Source organism: Atractosteus spatula, chromosome 10, assembly GCF_055471065.1.
Source record: "Atractosteus spatula isolate fAtrSpa1 chromosome 10, fAtrSpa1.hap1, whole genome shotgun sequence".
Lineage (NCBI taxonomy): Eukaryota > Metazoa > Chordata > Actinopteri > Semionotiformes > Lepisosteidae > Atractosteus > Atractosteus spatula.
Window position 1 is genome coordinate 10,783,476 of NC_142715.1, and position 11,472 is coordinate 10,794,947.

The 11,472-nt window shown below is 40.4% G+C and overlaps 1 non-coding gene across 1 annotated transcript; it reads left to right on the plus strand.

The window, feature by feature from the left end:
- Positions 1 to 9,763: 9,763 nt before the first annotated feature.
- Positions 9,764 to 9,845, plus strand: trnas-gcu (transfer RNA serine (anticodon GCU)). Its single transcript has one exon. It is a non-coding gene; the product is annotated as a tRNA-Ser (tRNA).
- Positions 9,846 to 11,472: the final 1,627 nt, after the last annotated feature.

The window sequence follows — 11,472 nt, forward strand, 5'->3', positions numbered from 1 at the left end:
TGGAAACTTGATGTCGAACTGGAATTTAATCACCCGGAATATTTCACTACATTGGGCAATATGTGCCAGAGAAGAGCACTTTAGATCCCTTCGATAGCTCAGTTGGTAGCGTGGCGGACTGTATTAAAAACAGTTAGGAATCCTTAAGTCGCTGTTTTCACTCCAGCTCGAAGGAAGGTGCTTTTGTGAACTTTAATCAAAGAGTTAAAATAGCGAATCTTTTTCGCTCAGACGTTGATCAAAAGCTCAATAAACGATGAAGCAGAGGCTCTTGTTCCGAATTCAGCTAACATCTAATTGTCTTGTTTTTGCCAAGATCTTTGAATTAAGGGACTACTCTGTCTGATTTGTAATTCAAAAGTATATACAACTGTCACTGTTTTCAAAGGATAGGTACTTAATTAGCTTTATGATTTGGTATTGATTTTGTATCGTTATATTATTAGGTTTGTGCTTTCTGTGTTTTTATCATATTGTGAACTTCTTTTTTAAACAAATGCTTACAAAGGCAAACACAGCACACATCTGTTTATACCAGCGATGAATTGTACATTTTTATTAAGTACAATCTACTGTATTTTTAGAAAAAATGGCGTACTGTGCACGATATGTTGCAGAAACACAACCTAATATTTTCATAATTATTATTTTAATCATTTGACAAGTATGAGGTCCCGGATCCAAATCTTCAGTTCTGATTTTTTTTTGTGATATCTTCTCTTCCTCTCGTGGAAATCACAAGATGTGAGCAAATGTTTTTTGTTCTTTTTTTTTTCACGTTGCGATCTAAAGAGCCTCAGACGCACAGTCTGACAGTAACCAAAGCAGAATGGATTCTGCTGGGAGCCGGACTGAGCTCATTCTCACTCCCTGTGCTGAAAACAGAATTATCTCTTCCCCGAACATCGTCTACAGCTGCTAGATATTGCTCTGCGTCCTACTGCTCCAGCAATTCCTTTGACCAAAGACAGATCACTTGTGCGCTTTTAACCTTCTTGCAGCTACAGGCTCTTTGATGGTTCATGCTGATCATCCTGTGGATCCAAAAGAAAATTTTAAAGCTGATACATTTTCGATTGTAATTTGCATCTAGCTACAACGTCCCTGGAAAAGAGATTGTATTAGTTGCGTGCAATCGGTATCTTTTACTTGACGTATGGTAGTAGAACTAGTTTGAATAATGTTTTCTAAAGAAGATTGTATTGCCAGGACTTGCCTTTAGCGCTCAGTAGCGATTTCGCTGTTGATATAGATGGAGAAGAAATGTAAGATGAATGGATGATCTAAGCTAAAATAGCCCTAACACCCCTCCTGTAGCAGTGTTTGTATTCATAGCAAGTAATATTCTTTTTCAAACCCGACCGTTGCTTTTGCATTAAGTGTTATGTAACCATTAGCGGTTTCGGTAGCTTCTGAAGAGCGCACTTTTCCAAACTGAAGCCTACTGTATAAGAACATTATTCAAGATGCACCATGGCCCAGAATCGTGCATCGGGACAAGGATTAACATCAATTGAAAGTACTCCCAAATAAAAGATTTGACCGAAAAATTAAAAGAGTAGGCAAGTATTAAAACAACACCATAACTTCTTGACATAACTTCCAAACTCTTTCCTGGTTCAGGCCATGTAAAATGACATCATCAGTGGAGTCATGCCGAGGTTGTGAGTTTAAGCCTCACCTGGAGCAGCCTGGTTTTCTGTCTTGACAGGTAAACAGTGTTTTGTGTTATTTGCTAAATGGAGAGAGGATTCTGTGTTAATTGTGCTCCTCCTGGAAGAGGTCAAGATGAGATGTTCACGAGGCTGGTGGTAAATATCCTATCCAGGAATATTTTTTGTTCTTTAATGGGGAATATCGAATATCCGGGCTGTATATCGGGGCTGTAGGGGGTCAGATCTATAGATGTAGTAAACACATTAGTGGAGACGGTGTGTGTGCTCTCTGTGAGAGAGCCTGGCGGGAAGAATAATCTGTGGTCTGGGAAGAAGAGACCCTCGTTGGAAGAGCGGCGCTCCTCACAGGAGAGAATGAAAAAAATCTTTTCCAGGGACGCTGATTTTTCTCTTTGGGGGAATTAAAAGCATTTGTGGCGAGTGACCTCGTGGCGCAACGGTAGCGTGTCTGACTCCAGATCAGAAAGTTGTGTGTTCAACTCACGTCGAGATGAGCTGATATGTTTGCAGGTGCTGCTGGTGCCGAACCCGGAAATTATACCACGCATTTGGGTTTTATCTGTACACCACTTAAGTAATCTGAATGAAATAACAGAGCAGTACAGAACACCCAGTCAGGAGCTTATGCAGCGAATCATCTTGAACACGACAAGAGAAAAGGCACACTGCCCAAAAAGCCTGATTTAAATCACAAAACCCCGGTAGAAGTCGAATCGACAATCTTATAAAACGAAATCAGACGCGTTATCCATTAAACCACTAGCCCGTCACGTAAATTAATTGCACCATGGTGAGTTCTGCGCCGCTACTAGTAATACCCCACCCCCATCTTAAATTCTAAGTGAGAAACGTGTTTTCTACATTTTTGTCAGTTTTAAAACTAGGAGTATACGGCACTCTGCACAGTGTACGAAGTAAATTATTTTCGCAGTAATTAATTAATTTATTATATTTATTAATAAAATAATAAAATAAATTTACTTCGTACACTATGCAGAGTGCCGTATACTCCTAGTTGCGGCACACACGATATATACAGTAAAAAGCCTCAGGCACTGTGTTAGATGTGTTTTCGACGTTATATATGCGTTTATTAATGTCGTCAATTTTACGGTTGCAATTCGACGTTGATTATACGTCGCAACGACGTATATATACGTATAGCCGTATTTTCGCTGTGAATATACCTATATTCGACGAATCACCACCCACTGGGAATAGGTTTATTCCATGCTGAAAAGAGAAGAGAGAAAACATCACGTTTCAGCTGTGAAACCTTCTTCAGGTTTGTTTTCTCTCTTCTCTTTTCAGCATGGAATAAACCTACAGTATTACTTGTTCCTTTGCAGATTCGAATGCTGACGTAGCTACCCACCTGAATATATTAAACGTTTCATCTATATGATTAACATAATGTTCTCCTGAATAACTACTCGAAAAAAGCCGCAGCTCAGGTGTTAGAGAGATTTGAAATCGGATCGGTGGATTTAGAGTACAGACTGCGAACTGACAGCTGACACAGTTCTTTTATAGAACCGTTTTGATTTTCTCTACTTTGTCCCCATAACGTCATTGTCCTGCTCGCAGCCGAGCCCGACACACGGTACCGTCTGGTTTCTGTCGCTGGGCGGGTCTGTGTGGGTTCTAATGCCCCAGTATTATGACGGGGACACTGGACTGTAAACAGGTGCCGTCCTTTGGCTGAGACGTAAAACCGAGGTCCTGACTCTGTGGTCATTAAAAATCCCAGGTCGTCTCTCGAAAGCGTAGGGGTGTAACCCCGGCATCCTGGCCAAATTACCCATTGACCCTTACCACTCATGGCCTCCTAATAATCCCCATCTCTGAACTGGCTTCATCACTCTGCTCTCCTCCCCACTAATAGCTGATGTGTGGTGAGTGTTCTGGCGCACTAGGGGAGTCCCCATTACCTGTAAAGCGCTTTGAGTGGAGTGTCCAGAAAAGCGCTATATAAGTTTAAACAAATGTAATAAAAATATCATGTTTGATTAATGTAAAAACTGATAAAGCTAATGCTTTTTCAGGGCTATATCTACTTTTTTTAAAAAAAGAGAAGTCTGTCACGATTGTGAAATTTGGAGAACATGCACCAGCGGGTGCCTTCACATCTCCAGCTTCAGTCTCGCCTGTAGCTGCAAGAAGGTTAAAAGCGCACAAGTGATCTGTCTTTGGTCAAAGGAATTGCTTGAGCAGTAGGACGCAGAGCAATATCTAGCAGTTGTAGACGATGTTCGGGGAAGAGATAATTCTGTTTTCAGCACAGGAAGTGAGAATGAGCTCAGTCCGGCTCCCAGCAGAATCCATCCTGGTTTGGTTACTGTTGACTGTGCGTCTGAGGCTCTTTGGATCACAACGTGGAAAAAAAACAATTGTTCACATCGTGTGACTTCCACGAGAGGAAGGGAAGATATCATTTTTAAAAATATCAGGACTGATGATTTGGATCCAGGGCCTCATACTTATCCAATTATTAAAATAATAGTTATTAAAATATCAGATTGTGTTTCTGCAACATTTTATGCACAGTACACCGTCTTTATCTAAAAATAAAACAGTCACAACGAGGCCTTTACACGCAGTCTGGGGTATTTTTCCCTTTTATATTTTTTGCCACTTTATATCGAACCTGTTATACTCCCAAAAGTGCACAGTAGATTGTACTTAATAAAAATGTACAATTCACCACTGGTATAAACAGATGTGTGCCTTGTCTGCCTTTGTAAGCATTTGTTTAAAAAATAAGTTCACAATACGATAAAAACACAGAAAGCACAAACTTAATAATACAACGATACAAAATCAATACCAAATCATAAAGCCAATTAAGTAGCTATCCTTTGAAAACAGAGAAAACCTTTATATCTACAAAAAACTTGACATTTGTATGTATTTTTGAATTACAAAGCAGACAGAGTTGTCCCTTAATTGAAAGATCAGATCTTGGCCAAAACAAGACAATCAGACGTGAGCTGAATTCAGAACAGGAGCCTCTGCTTCATTTATTGAGCTTTTGAACAATGTCTGAATGAAACAGATTCGCTATTTTAACTATTTGATTAAATTACCTTCCTTCGTGCTGGAGTCAAACCAGACATCTAAGGATTCCCATCTGTTTTCACTACAGTCCTTCACTCTACTAGCTGAGCTATCGAAGGGATAGCAGGTGCTGCTCTCTGTCACATACTGCCCGATGTTGTGCAGTGTTCCGGATGATTTAAATCACAGATCGACATCGTTTCCCACTCGTTTCCTTAGTCTTTCTTACCTTGAATTTAACCCACGAACCAGGATTCTACTGTATAAACTTCCGGGGATATTACAAAATGTTTGATGAGGCATCAATCATTCCAGGCGGAAATGGACTCATTTTTTTTTCTCAGGGGATCATATTAAACATTTCATTTGGATCGAGAAGAGGATCATGAGGAACAAAACTAAGTTTCATTATGTGTTTATTAGAAGCTTTATCACAGCTAATGCATGTAAAGCCTTTAGTATGCGACAGTGAAAGTTCAGTTATGCCGGGGAGTGAAGAGAACTGAAATTTAGTAAATTCATATTTAAATAGATTGCAAATCTTCTAAGTGTTCTGTCACTGCAAAATTACAGGAGTCTACCAGCTGCCAGACGTGCTTGTTTTGGGACTATTTCCAATAAGTATCACATTAGTAGTTGTGTGTCCTTACTGGTATCTTTTAAACTGTGAGGGACAAACGAGACAGAGACACAGTCATAATCCTATTTTACAGTGTCCTGCATTTTAATTTACTGATCAGATAAATTGAAATATTCTGATTCAGAACCCCTGCAGTTCGTACTAATTAGAACTCAACAATGCTCCTGAGTCCTGAGCACTACACTGAGCACATGTTCAGCTGGGCTCTGACTTTGTTCAGCATGACATGTTGTTGCATTTGAGCTCAGAGCTGGGGATGATCTCCATATTCTACCACACTAACTAGTCCGAAACTTAGAACACAGTACACACTTTTTAAGTGAAGTCAGGTTGTTAAAAAATTAAACCAGCGCCCTGTCACAGAAACGTACCCCAGTCTCCCGCGCAACAAGCGGGGGTACTCAGCACTGTACTAACGAGGAGCACTTGTTTGCAGCTCAGCGTGAGCTCTGTTTACTGTCAGCAGACATTTCCTCATTTCAAAAGACGTTTTCACCTGCTCTCAGCATTTTATAGACGGTCATAAACGCTCAAGAAGTAATTCATTTCAGTTTGAAGTCTGTTTCTGTTCTCTCCGCGCCTGATGAAGAAAAGCCGTGCGTGTGAGACTCCCTCTCTGAAGACGTTTGCCGTCACCCTGCAAGAGAGAAGATCCATCAATCACCGAGGCAACCACTGAGACAATTAACATTAAACACGTGAAATGAGAGATGTTTTCTACCTAGGGATTTTATCGTTTCTACTCTAACTTCTTTGTCAGAAGTGGAATTTCAACAAACGCCTCAAGGAGAAACTGCAACCTGAATGCAACGCCTTAGACCACCAACCATCCTGCCTGGGGCTTTTATATGGAATTATATATTATTTCTTTCTACTTGTTGAAAAGAAAAAAGTGAAATCATGTAATTAGGGAAATGTCTTTTGTTCATAGGGAAAACTAGTACGAGCACATGTAAAGTTTAGAGCAGCGCTCAATAAAAACGATCAGAAACCGAAAGCGCTTCTTATGCGGATCAATATATTCCGATACCGCTGGTTCTGCAGAAGAAATAAGAATAGCCGAACTCCAAGCACTGTGTTGCCATTACGGCTACTCTGGCTGCAGCTGCTGTAAGACCTAATCCGTCAGCACAGAAAGTTGTAGGAGGTCAGACTGGTTGGCACTGTCTAAATAACAGTGTGCGAATTTATGCTTATGTATTACTATATACAATGTAATACATGCTCTAAAAGCGTTAATCCTGCACTGGCTGCTATTTGAAACGCCTTCATCAAAGACGCAAATTAGAGATTTATGCAGCTGGCTTTTATGCTTCACAATACATTGCAATCAGGAAAATAAACCAATTAGAATAATGCAAAACAACGTCTGTTCTTAAAAATGATAGCTGTTTTACACTGATGTCGTTCTTTATGAGATAATCCAGATTGTGAAGACAACTGCATCCTAGCAGATCAAAATATTACACAAAGGCTGTAAAGCACACTCTGAATCGATCCGAAAATTTGATTTCCGCGAACCGTTTAGGCTCCAACAGGGAACTTGGCGCTTCTCCTGCAAAGCATTTACTTTACTGGTGCTTTTAACAGATCGTTTTATTTAGCTTGTCAAGATGGCTGAGTGGTCTAAGGCGCCAAACTCAAGAACTCTTGTCTTTCTTTGCTTGGGTGTCCCGGTCCTCTGACTAGACGCGTGGGTTCATATCCCACTCCTTACAGCTACTATCTTGCATGTTTCCCGACTGTTGTGCTCGCTAACACGGAAAAATGGAGAAACCAGTTTGCGGGCACATGATAGGCAGGGAAATGCTTCGTGAACTCTTCAATGTGATCAGCAGAAAGTCAAATAGGCTTCGAATTCTGCCTTAAGAACTGTTTGGGCTGCCTGTAATCTGGAAAGATTTACTCCAAGGTATGCATTCAAATGTGAAAGACCGCAATAAAAAAAAAAACAGAAGAAGATTTATTAAAACATTGTTTTCCTTGCAGTTTTCTCCTGTATTTCACTAAATGTGGCATTGTGAAATCAACCTGTAGCCCTACGGAATGCAGTCACTCTCCCAGTGACAGCGGCAGGAGCCGAGACGATTACAGTATATCAGAGCTCGAACAGAGTTCGAAAATCTAGGCAAAGTGATTCATAGAACATTTGTATTAAACTTTCCTATGTGCCTGGCCTTACTGAAGTATTTGTAGCTGTATTTCAGCTTCTGTCTATTTCTATACTTTACAGTAGATAGTGTTTAGCCAGAGAAGAGAGATACAAGCGCTATACCCCCACAGTAACCGTCGATTCCAATAACCTTAACTAAAGCAGGAAGATCAGTTTCTGCTCGACACAGCTGTTTTCTGAACTGCAAATCTCCAACACAGACTGGAGGGGCTGTGTGTCTAGGCTGAGCGGTTATATGAGAAAAGACTCAGCGAGCTGCAGGTGCGGCTCATTACTCTGCGCTCCCCATGCGGAATGCGCGCGTCCTCCCTCCTTTATTACCTTCATACACTCCTCTCAAACCACAGCAAACTCGGTGAACATTTGTTGGGTCTTTCTTTCCGAGATCACAGGCAGAAACAATAAACACGCTGAAAACAGGAAGGTATTCCTGATCGTAGGCGAAGATGCGCAAAAATAAATCCCCTAAAATCCAATAAAGTCCTGTCACGTCCAGGTACTATTCTGATGTATCTGAATAGTTATGGCAATGTTGTTACAAAATAGAGACAAATTAACTTTTTTATTTCATTCGAGCTGTAAATTTGAAAATGTTTTATTTTCAATTATCTAAATAATACAAAACACAATCACTCATCGCAAGCATCTGACCATGGATATTCCGGAAGTATAAGCCCGCACACAGGCATTGCGAAATCACACGCTCACAAGCAATTCAACGAATATGATGCTTTTCAGGGGCCGAATATTAGACACGAGTCATCGTGCGGAGTTTTTTCCTCCTCTACCGCAGTCTTTGCTTCGGACCACCCCTCTTGCCGCATGTGCGCTTAATTTTCGATTTTCTGTATCGAACACAGAATATCTTGAAGAAGTCTGGCAAGCGAGGACTGCTATATTATTGACGTGTAAACATTGGTTCAAAATCAACATCCTCTGCTATTGCCGTTGCTTCTTTGATAGTTTCTTCAAATTCCTGATCTGACTTTCAATATCGAGGGATGTTGTGGATAATACCATACTATCTGTAGCTTTCTTTTGATCGCCTGTTTTATTAAAATGCCAGCCTCTTTTACAGTTATTTTAGATGTTTGGCAAGGTGTAATATCCTCCCTCGCATCTTCAGCTAAAATATTTTAAAGGAACAACAAAATTACACTAGGTTAACATTTAGAATTCAAATTAAGGTAAATATACGAAAATATTAAAATATAACTCCGGCGATCTGTCGTTTTTGCTTGTCAAGTTCTCAGATAATTTTAATTATTTTAGCTGAGGATGCAACAGGAGTATAAGTGAATTCTCCCGCCACACATTGGAACATAAATTTCCATGGGTGAATACTATCTGCTTGGAAGTTGCCCTTGTCGGTAATTATTGGAAATTCCCGGTAATGTTGACTCTATCGCAGTCTTTACCTCTGACCAACCCTCAATTGTTTGCTACTGCAAATATCAAAATAGTTAAGGTTTTGCGGACAAATTAAATATCTGTGGTGATGATGTTTACTATGGGAGGAAGTGCGTCCCTGGGTGGGCTCAAAACACCCAACGTTGGGTTAAGATCCGAACACGCCAACCAAATGCACCACAGAAACGCTTACCCGCCGCTTTTTGCCATTTACATACTTTTGGTGAACACAAAATTCGCTCACATTTAATCTTTCGTAAGATATATGATTTAAAAAAGTCCGACAAAGGAAATGAATACATGCATTAAACCAAATCAAGCCTTCTGTGAGTGTCCCAAATGATCTGTTCTGTAAAACAAAACAGGAAGAAAGGTTTCGCTAAGAATTTGAACGCAGAATTTCCTCTTTATTAAACAGGTGCTTTAACCAGCTAAACCACGGCGCCGGCAGAGCGCTATGCTTACAGCCGCGTGGACACACCGCTCTGAGACATCTGCGTTCGGTGTGCGCTGAGCCTGCTCGCCGAGCAAGTTGCCTCCTTTTCATGCACTAGCAGCCCCGATACTAAGAGACAGGAAGAGAAATGGCTTTTATCTGGCACTTTTCATATCCAAGGAGATCGATGTGCTTTCCGTGTACAACAGGGTGTCCTCTATACTTGCCACTGAAGCACAGGACACGCCTGGTGGATTGACATCACTCAAGCAAAATAGTGAAATGGCAAGTGGAAGAAGAAAATGACCATCAAGAATGAAGAAAGATGATCTTGAGCGCGCCAACTCATGTCCGAAGGGGCTGACTTTCTCGACGAGGTGGCCGAGTGGTTAAGGCGATGGACTGCTAATCCATTGTGCTCTGCACGCGTGGGTTCGAATCCCATCCTCGTCGTCTTGAGCTTTTGACTTGTGAACCGTTTCTAAGTCGGGTTTGTGCACTTGTGCTACTGTAGTAGAGCAGTAATATTTCTAGCGCTGGCTAAACATGGCTTACAGCAGTAGCTGACAGACAATAGTCTCTTAATATTTAGGTTACACTTATGTTTTGTACTGCTTTCACCTGATATTAATAGTAGTCCTGATGAACGGTTTTGGGTGCATCTTGAAAAATGTTCTTGTTAATTTCAATTTGGAAAAACTGCACTCACCAGAAGCTGAAACAGGTCGTGTTTACATAATGCGCAATGCAATAGCAACGTTTGGAGTTGAATCTAGATATGAGTCCTCACCTGTTACAGGAGGCGTTTTAGGACTTTTTTTTACCTCAGATAAAGCTATCAATTCATCTTACATTTCTACTACATCAGTATTAGCAACGTTATCTTTATCTAGCACTAAATGTAGCTTTAAATAAGACTAAATTTTAAAATATATGTAAAAGTAAATGCTATTCCATATATTGTAACTTTGTGGTATTTATAATGTTTATCTGAGGATGCAAGGGAAAGTATTATACCTTGCGAAACATCCAAGACAAAGGTAAAAGAGGCTCATATTTTAATAAAATTTTCGATCAAAAGAAAACCACTCTGTATATCATCGTTAATATCCCAAGATATCGACGTTCAGCTGAAAGATTTGAAGAAACTCTCCAAGAAGCAACTCCAGTAGCGGAGTTTTGATTTGAACCGATGTTTGCACCTCAATAATCCATTAGTCCTCGAAAGAAACAATGGCAGGGATGTTTTGAGTGTCACCATGATCCTCTTCTCAATTCAAAAGAAAGGTTTTGTATGATCCCGATTCCACTAGAAAAAGAGTCAATTTCTGCCTGCACTGATATCCCTTCAAACGATTTGTAAGATCTCAGGTAGAATATACAGTAGAATCCTGGTCTATTTCTTCTACTAAAAGAGACTATGGGAGTGAGTATTTTGATGTCGAACTGGAATTTAAATAAACAGAAACAGTACACTACATTGGGCTACGCGTATGACAAAACGTGGGCGTTTTGAGGTGATCTTTCCATAGCTCAGTTGCTAGAGCGTAAAACTGTTTTAAAAAACAACGGGTGATTGTTATGTCGCTGTTTTGAATCCGGCTCGAAGCATGGTGTTTTCTTGTTCCTTAATTAAAAAGTGAAAACAGCGAATTTGTCTTTCACTTTTACGTTCACCAAACGCTCAGCAAACAGAGAAGCAGAGACTTCTGTTCTGATCTATCGTCACGTCTGATTGTCTTGCTTTGACCTTTAAAATGTGCACCGTTGACGGTTCACTCTTCCTAACACTATTAAAGACCTGCGGAAAAAACTCGGTATCGGGAGTTTAGTTCAGTGGTAGCGCGCACGTACTCTATGAAGCTTCGTTTTCAATCGCCGGCGTCTCCACTCCGGATTCCTTTTAAACGCGATATCTTTCCTTCCTCGTGTGACTTCCCTCGTGTGTGAATTTCAGGGAGACACATAAACCCTTTGTCTGTTTTAAAGAGACATTTTTTTAAAACCAGACAAAACGAAAGACGTAGTAATTAGACACACGTGAAAAACACGTGAATCTAATTGAGAAAATGTGGACAGG